Source organism: Otolemur garnettii, unplaced genomic scaffold (genome assembly GCF_000181295.1).
Source record: "Otolemur garnettii isolate 467f Iridium unplaced genomic scaffold, OtoGar3 scaffold00015, whole genome shotgun sequence".
Lineage (NCBI taxonomy): Eukaryota > Metazoa > Chordata > Mammalia > Primates > Galagidae > Otolemur > Otolemur garnettii.
The window spans coordinates 13,803,687-13,812,274 of record NW_003852410.1 but is presented as its reverse complement, the minus strand read 5'-3'; the positions used below and the strand labels follow the sequence as shown (position 1 = coordinate 13,812,274).

Sequence of the window (8,588 nt, the reverse complement as noted above, 5' to 3'; positions counted from 1 at the left end):
TTTTTGTGTTAACAAACTTTTTTTAATAGTACTTGTTGTTTTCCACTATTCTAAGCACCAATTATAAATTGCTAGTCTCAGCTGGGTCAAGGGGAAAATCTCAGGAGACGTGATTGGATCTTCCCCTCGTCTAGATTGCGGCCGTTCATGGGCCCAGAAACTTGGGTGTCTAGCTAGAATTGTAGAACTCTTCTCAGTTTTGGTTTGCTGTCTCATTTTTAAGGTTGTCTTCTACTTACAGCAATTGATTCAATTTCCATTTAAAATCTCAATAGGCTTATTTTTTATGTTTTATATAATAGGGTACCTGGATATAGAAAAAATCATATATCTGGTTAGAATGAAAAAAACTTTAGATGTCCTGCTAAGATCAGCAGAGACTGAAGTAGCCAGGATGATGTCACTTCTGGGGACAGGGGAAGGACAGGGCTTTGAATGCAAGCTTTGCCACACCTTCTGCACATGGCCTTGGGCAAGTCACTCATCTTTCTGAGTCTTGTTTTTTTTCTCCTATGCAAAGCTGATAAACACCTAAGGTTGCTATAAAGACACTGTCGGGTCCCCTCTGAGGTACCACTTGCTGGGGCCCGGTGATGCCGTGCCTCTGGCCTCATCCCAGGGCCTTGTCGGAGCCGGGATGCTAGGTCTCCAGCCCCAGCTCACTCAACTGTCTGGACACGGGCCACTGTGCCAGCTTGCTCGGGGTAGGTCTCGTGCAGGTCTCGGGTGCCGAAGCACCTTAGAAGTCACAGTCAGTGCTCACTTCGGCAGCACATATACTAAAATTGGAACGATACAGAGAAGATTAGAATGGCCCCTGCGCAAGGATGACACGCAAATTCGTGAAGCGTTCCATATTTTTATATTTCAGATTGTGTGAAAGCTCCACACTATACCCCAGAAGTGCATTAATGTACATAGTTACCATTCAATTAAAAAAAAAAAAGAAAGAAAAAAAAAAGAAGTCACAGTCAGTATTAGCAGGAGCGAGCATCTCAGCAGCAATCCCAGCAGCAGGCTGTCAGTCTTACTTCCCGCAGCAGCTTCTCTGGAGGTTACTTATAGGAGTAACACACCACAAGAGTGGAGACTGCTAGGCCACAATGTCAGTGTTCTCATCACAAGCTCTTTAACGAGAGACCAATGATGTTAAATCCCTTCCCCAATCCCTTATCACCCAGGTGTTTCTCACAGGTGCCTCCTACAAGACACAATAGGAAAAAACTTGAGAAAATTCCTGGCATAGTGGCTAGCAAGTAGTTGGTATGGAATAAATGTTTGCTTTCAAGTTGGAATTGCAACACTCTGTTGACATAAGTGGAAATTATTTTTTTAAAACAATGAACAAATGACTGGATAGCCAGAGATGAACCAGACAGGCAGAGTCCCGTGCCCATGGAGCCTTGGTGCTGTGAGACAGACAAAACATGTTTCCCAAAGGTTCCTGGAGTTGGGGAGGTGAGAAGTCAAGGAAGAGAGGGCTCAGGGCTCAGCGGGGGTTTGCTGAGCAGGCCCCATCTTTCCTGGGGAATGACAAAGAGTTATCAGAACTACAGCAAGACATGCACAGGCAGAGACCCCAGAAATATGAGGTGTTATCTCAGCAAAGAGGAAAGGTGGGAAATAACATTCTAGACAACCGCTGCTCTCACCCCTATTCAGAAATTTCACACTGTCATACCCAGGGCGGATGAACTCTTCCCACAAGCAGGCTGTGTTCAGGGCATCCACAAGTCGGTTCCCTTCAGCCCAGGCCTCAGGCTGTCCTGTCCCAGTGGCAATCTCTCCTCCTGTTTTATTTCATGACCACAGTGCCTGGCGGCCATTGGGGCATGTGGATACTTGGGTTTCTAGAAACAAGCTTTTGTTCTAAGCCCTGGGTTTCTCAACCCCCACTGGCCTATTCCCTTGTCTCCTAAAGGCATCTCATTATCCCAAAAATGAGAATTGTGTTCTGCGATTACTGTTTTCATTTTTCTCCAAAGAGTTTTATTTGATGGGGACAGTAAAACTAGATTAAATGCTATATTAGACGGTGGCATCTCCCTTTACGATTTACTTTTTGGCTCATTTTGAAAGAGGGGTCTACTTCATGGGTCACTGTGAAGTACCACTTAGAGAGAAGAGCGAGGCAGAAACCAGGCCTGGATTAGGATGGCAAATATCAAAATGCGCCTCTTTATTTGGTTTGAAAAAAAGTCACTGCTCGTGTGTTCATACAACTTGACTGGAAAGGGGTGGTTCCCCAGTGTTCTGCATCTCTCTTGTGTTTTGTTCGAAGCCAGGGACTCTCTTTGGTCACGCAAGTTTGCTTTCTACTTCGTCCCTCCAAAAACAGCTCCGGTTCTGTATGGTCTAATCTCATTTCTTGCTACTTACTGATATGCTAAGCCTGAGCTATAGCAAACCTTTTTATTTCTTCAGTGATCCTTGTTCCTACTCACCTCTTGGATTTGCTTATAAAATTTGTCCTGCTTCCAAAAATACTCCTCTGCCTGGAGTGCTGACTACCACCTGCGTTTCGTCTGGACTGTTCTTTGGGTCTTAGTTGACATGTAACTTCGGGGAAGCTCTCTCTGAAGATGCATGAGGACACTGGGCCTCCTTTCCTCACATGTGCTCATGTAAGTCTGTAATTCTCCCATCCGGGCACTTACTGTAATTGATTCTATTAGCCTGATGACTTGTGAGATTGCTCCTTACCCTACAGAGTTGGGGGCCAAGCCCTGGTGTTCATAGCTGTACTCTCCATGTCTAGCAGAATCTATACACCTAGATGGTATTCAACAACTATTTACATAAATGAAATGGATGAATAAAGTCAGTGTTATTATATGGGCTTGATTTTGAATTTAAAATTATTAAAAGACAATATTTCCCCCCAGCCTCTTGCTGTGTTTCCTCATTTTTACCCAGGACATACCCCTGTTAAAGAAACATTCAAGATCAAATATTGGCTTGGGTTTTATATCATCTTCATTGCTCAAGGCAGTCCCTTTACAGTGGCATCTTTCTTCCCGTTTTATATTACAACTAGCCCAATGCAGAGTGGTACGGAAAGGTATTTTCTCCTAGAAAGACTCCAACCAAATAATTCAATGGCTGAGGCAGGAATATTGAGATTAGAACAAAATTATTTAAATCCTGATTTGCCACTGGCCAAGTGACTGATTACGTCTCAAATTCTTGGTTCCTCATCTGTAAAACAGGGATATTAATAGTACCTACTTCATAGAGTTGGAGAGAGAATTTAATGCTATATATTTGAATGAAGCATAAATAAAATAGACCGAGATAAAGCAATGGCCTGTTTCAACAGCATGCGTTACTATAAACAAGAAGTTCGAATTAATTTCAAACAGCTGTGGTACGATGCCAGGCACTGGGCGAGCATTCACTACATAGTAGCTATTCTTGGTAATGTGTGTTAGTATTCGTTTATGAATACACGTCTATACTTGCCTTAATTTGAGACCCTGGGAAAAATCAAAGTGTGTTCCAAACTTCTAAGGGTGACAGCAAATGGAACAGCGTCACCCCTACCCCGCTACCTTGAGTAGTCCTTTGTCAGAGGACATCTCAAACACATCTCAGATCCACCTTTCCATCCCCACCGTCTCTTTTGCTCTTGCTCATGCCAACCCCCATGACTAAACTTACCCTGTCACAGGGAGGACGGTGACAGTTGGCAAATGGCTGTGAAGAAAAACTCTCGGGTAGAGGTTGAAGATTAACACGTGCTTTACAAATTTCCCTGGAGACACTCATCACAGAGTTTCAGCCAAGTGACATTATTCATGATCTAGCGTGAAAAATTGGTACTGAAGCCACTTTGAGCTTTGAAGTTAATTTGAGCTTTTTACTTTCTTCTGCAAGTTTAAGATGCTGGACCACTTTAGGGCTGTTGTTAAAACTACAAGGCTGATGCTCTTTCACCCCCAAAGCAGTAGTCACAGCCAATCAGATTGTTTTGGATAATTAAGTACTGTTGACATCTTTTTGGAAATTACTATCTGAATTAATAATATGGTCTTATGTTTAATTTTCATGAAACTGGGCTCACATTAACATTAGATTCCTCTGTTCAAGATGTTTTTCTAGACGGTGCCTATGGCTCCGTGAGTAGGGTGCCGGCCCCATATACGGAGGGTGAAGGGTTCAAACTCAGCCCTAGCTAAACTGCAAAAAAAAAAAAAAAAGTTCTTCTGCTTGGAAATAGAAGAAAGTGTACCTGGACTATCTTCTCTGTCTCTGTGGAAGACATTATGCCTAGAGATAATGGGATTAACAATGAATCTGGAGTTTATATAATTTTATAACAATCAGAATGGTGGGAATGAAAGGATGAAGAAAGCTGTTTTAGCATGAATGTTTATAAATACTTGTATATGTGCACAGGTATATATTCTGATACATAATGTAAACATGTACATATTATAACTATTTAAATTGCACATGAACTTTATGCCCACCCTATATGATGTGATATGTATGTGTATGTATATATATATGGATATATACACATACATATATAGGCAGAATTGCAATTCAGTGGTTTAAAACAGTTGACACCTGCCAAGACATATAAACGACTTAGAACAACCCTTCCAACTTATAAATCATGTCTGGGACTGATAGTAATGTGAATGTGATCAGCCATTTTGACCTCTTCCATTCTGCCCTGGTTGATGGATCAGTCTGTCATGACATCACCCACTAGGCATTCATAGCCTTTCCAATCATTCCATCACTACACTCTGTGTGCTAATTACAATGGTGTAATTTTAAAATTGAATTATTGACAGAACTTATAGATATGGTTGAGTAAGGAAGTCAGTTAATCTTTTCTCCAAAAGCATCTATAAAGCTTGAAAAAAATTGACAAAAATATTGATTTCAGTGTTCTGGGAATTAACCAATGGCATAGAACAATCTGAGAAGCATTCATGCTTAAACAACTGCAGAAATTCAGGTAAGACGTCTAGGTATTCTGGTCTGGCATTGCTCCTCTTCTCAGCCCAGTTGGGATGGATTATACCGTTGCAGTCAAAAGGGGCTGTATTAGTCAGGGTTCTTCAGAGGACTAGCAGTGCCCGTGTGTGTGTGTGCACAGCTTCCCAAGGGGAGTACTTCAAAGGTAACCATAGTGATAGATAGCAATGAGACATGTAGCACTTTTTCTAGGTTAAATTCATGATCTTAATTGTCCAAACTGGTATTACTAGTGAAAGTCACAATCTTGGTTGCTGACAAATGGAAAGGGCTATTGATTGTACTAGCCTGAGTTTTTCAGTCATGTTTGGGGCAAGCATGTTCCTGGCTGAGATCGTGCATATGCACAGCGGAGGCCAGAGAGAGTCTATGCTAGTCATAAATTCTTGGCCAATCTGGAAAATTTGCACATATCCACAGAATACTCAAAATGGCCTAGCAGGAAGCAAAAGCTGGGACATACTTGAGAAGGGTCTGAACTTGGAATGCCCACTCCTCACCTCTGCCATCAGCAGAGGGTAGTAAACTATCAGTTCTGACAATTGAGCACAACCTTTTCCCAGTTATTAGCTGACTGTGTTCATATAGGAACCCATAATCCTGAGTCCCGACATCAGTCACTATACACTTTGCAGGAGGTAGATGCATAGATTTATCCAAGAAAATTTCCTAAATAGATAAAGCAGGCCAAACAGAAGCAATAACAGCCATCAGAGGGGAAACAATAAGAATCCAGGGATGTTACCATATATTATCTAAAATGTCCAGTTTTCAAAAAAAAATATCAAGAGACACATAAACAGGAAAGTGTTTTTTTTTTATTTTTAAATTTTTTAAATTTTTAATTTTTTTTTTTATTGAATGGTAACTATGTACATTAATGCACTTCTGGGTACAGTGTGGGGTTTTCACACACAATCTGAAACACTTCCATCAAACTTGTTAACATAGCCCTCATGTCATTTTCTTAGTTATTATTTTAAAATGTTCTCATTCTACTCTTAGAAAGATTCACTTGTACCCTTGCAGGAAAGTGTTTTTGGAAGGAATCACAATTAGTAGAAACTGTCTCTGCATATCCCCAGATGGCTGGTTTAGCAGACAAGGCTTTCACAACACCTATTATAATTATGTTCAAAGAACTAAAAGAAACCATGTTTAAAGAATTAAAGGAAGGTATGACAATAATGAATCAACAAATAGTCTCAGTGAGATAGTAATTGTGGAAAAGAACCACATGGAAATTCTCAAGTTGAGGAATACAATAACTGAAATGAACGATTCACTAGAGGAGCTCAATAGTAAATTTAAGATGGCAGAAGAAAGCATCAGTGAACTTAAAGATCAACAGAAAGTATCTAATGAGAGGAGAAAAAAGAATAAAAAAAAGAACCAGTGCCTATTTTCTTTAGAACATGAACCATGAAACATGTCAACATACAGGTAATTAAGAGTCCCCAAAGAAAGCACACAGAGAAAGATGTAGAAAAGAATTTGAATAAGTATGATTTAAAACTTGCTGAATTTGATTTAAAAACCCTCATATCTAATAAGCTCAATGAATCCCAAGTACAATAAAGACAAGATTATCACCTGTACACAATACAGCCAAGCTCTTGAAAGTCAGAGAAGCTTGAAAGTAGCATAAGTCACTTGGGGAACAGCAAATGGCTGACCTGAAACAGTGGAGCTCAGAGGCAGTGGGATGGCATATCAAAGTTCTAAATGCAATAAAACATCTGTATATCTATTCTTACATGTTTACATGGATGGAGCTGGAACATATTCTTCTTAGCAAAGTATCTCAAGAATGGAAGAAAAAGTATTCGGTGTACTCAGTCTTACTATGAAACCAATCTATAGCTTTCTTATGAAAGCTATAACCCAATTATAGCCCAAGAAGAAGAGGAAAGGGGAGAGTGAGGGGAGGGGCAGGGGGAGGATGGGTGGAGGGAGGGTAATTGATGGGACCACACCTATGGTGCATCTTACAAGGGTACATGTGAAATTTACCAGGTGTTGAATATAAATGTCTTAACACAATAACTAAGAAAATACCATGAAGGCTATGTTAACCAGTTTGATGAAAACATTTCAAATTGTATATAAAACCAGCACATTGTACCCCATGATTGCATTAATGTACACAGCTATGATTTAATAAAAAAAAAAGAATAGGGCAGTGTCTGTGGCTCAAAAGGGTAGAGTTCTGGTCGTATATGCTGGAAGTGGCAGGTTCAAACCCAGCCCTGGCCAAAAACAAAACAAAACAAAACAAAAAAAAGAATATTATATGCAGAAAAACTACCCTTCAAAAATAAAGACAAATGAAGTCATTCCAAGATAAGCAAAGATCAAGAGACTTTGTTGCTAGCAGACATGACCATCAGTAAATCCTAAAGATCTATCCTTCAGATTGAAACAATAAGACTCTAGATAAAACTTGAATCTCAGAAGTAACAGAAAGTCCTAGAAGTATTGTATATAGTCTGATATAAGAAACTCTATATTTTTCTCTCATCTTTTCTTACTCTCATTGAAAGACAGATAAAGCAGTAATTTTAACATTGATTTTACACATACAAGGATTAGACACACACATGTACACATATACAAAGCAGAAGGGATTGGGACTATTATGCTAGAGCAAAATTCCTATATTTGATCAAAATTAGATGAGTATTAATCTGAAGTAGATTGCAATAAATTAAGATACATATTGTAATCCCTAGAGCAGCTACTAAGAAGATTAAAAAAAAATAGTTAACAGAGGAGTCAAAGTGATACCCTAAAAAACAGTTTATTTAAGAGAAGCCTGTCAAGGAAGAACACACAAAAAAGATAAGAAACATACAGAAAACAAATAAAATGGCAAATGTAAATCTAATCACACTAATAATTCCATTAACTTCGAACGATCTAAATATACTAATAAAAAGGTAGAGACTGTCAAGCTGAAGTTTTAGGCAAGCCACGCAATCTGTTAGATAAGGTACAAAGAGCAAGTTGATGGAAGAAAAAAATCAAAATGCAAAACTTTTGTGCTTCAGAGGACACCATTAAGAAACCGAAAAGCCAAGCCACAGACTGAGAAAATTTTCACAAATCATTTATCTGATGAAAAACACATATCCGAAATATATAAAGAACTCTTATAACTCCATAACAAGATAAACAACCCAATTTTAAAAATGGGCAAAAGATTTGGATGAAAACAATTTGGACGGACATTTCACCAAAGAAAATACATAATGGCTAATAAGTCTATGAAACTATTCAACATCTCAATCATTACTGAAATTCAAATTAAAACACATTTCTAGAAAGGTTTCAAAGCAACAGACAATAGCAAGTGTTTGCAAGACGTGAAGAAACTTACCCTACCTTGCTGATGGAAGTGGAAAAATGTCACAGCCTCTTGGGAACATAGTTTGGCAGCTTCTTAAAAAGTTAAAATTAATTTAGACTATCGCCCAGAAATTCTATGCCTGGGATACTCAAGAGACATGAAAATATACGCCCACATAAAATCATGAACTTCTAACAGAATTAATCATGACAGCCTCAAACTGGAAAAAAATCCAAATATTCATCAG

The 8,588-nt window shown here is 39.1% G+C and overlaps 1 non-coding gene across 1 annotated transcript; it reads left to right on the top strand.

The window, feature by feature from the left end:
• The first annotated feature begins 755 nt into the window (after positions 1-755).
• LOC111723769 lies at positions 756-862 on the top strand. The gene has a single exon (XR_002772239.1). It is a non-coding gene; the product is annotated as a U6 spliceosomal RNA (small nuclear RNA).
• The last annotated feature ends 7,726 nt before the right edge of the window (positions 863-8,588 follow it).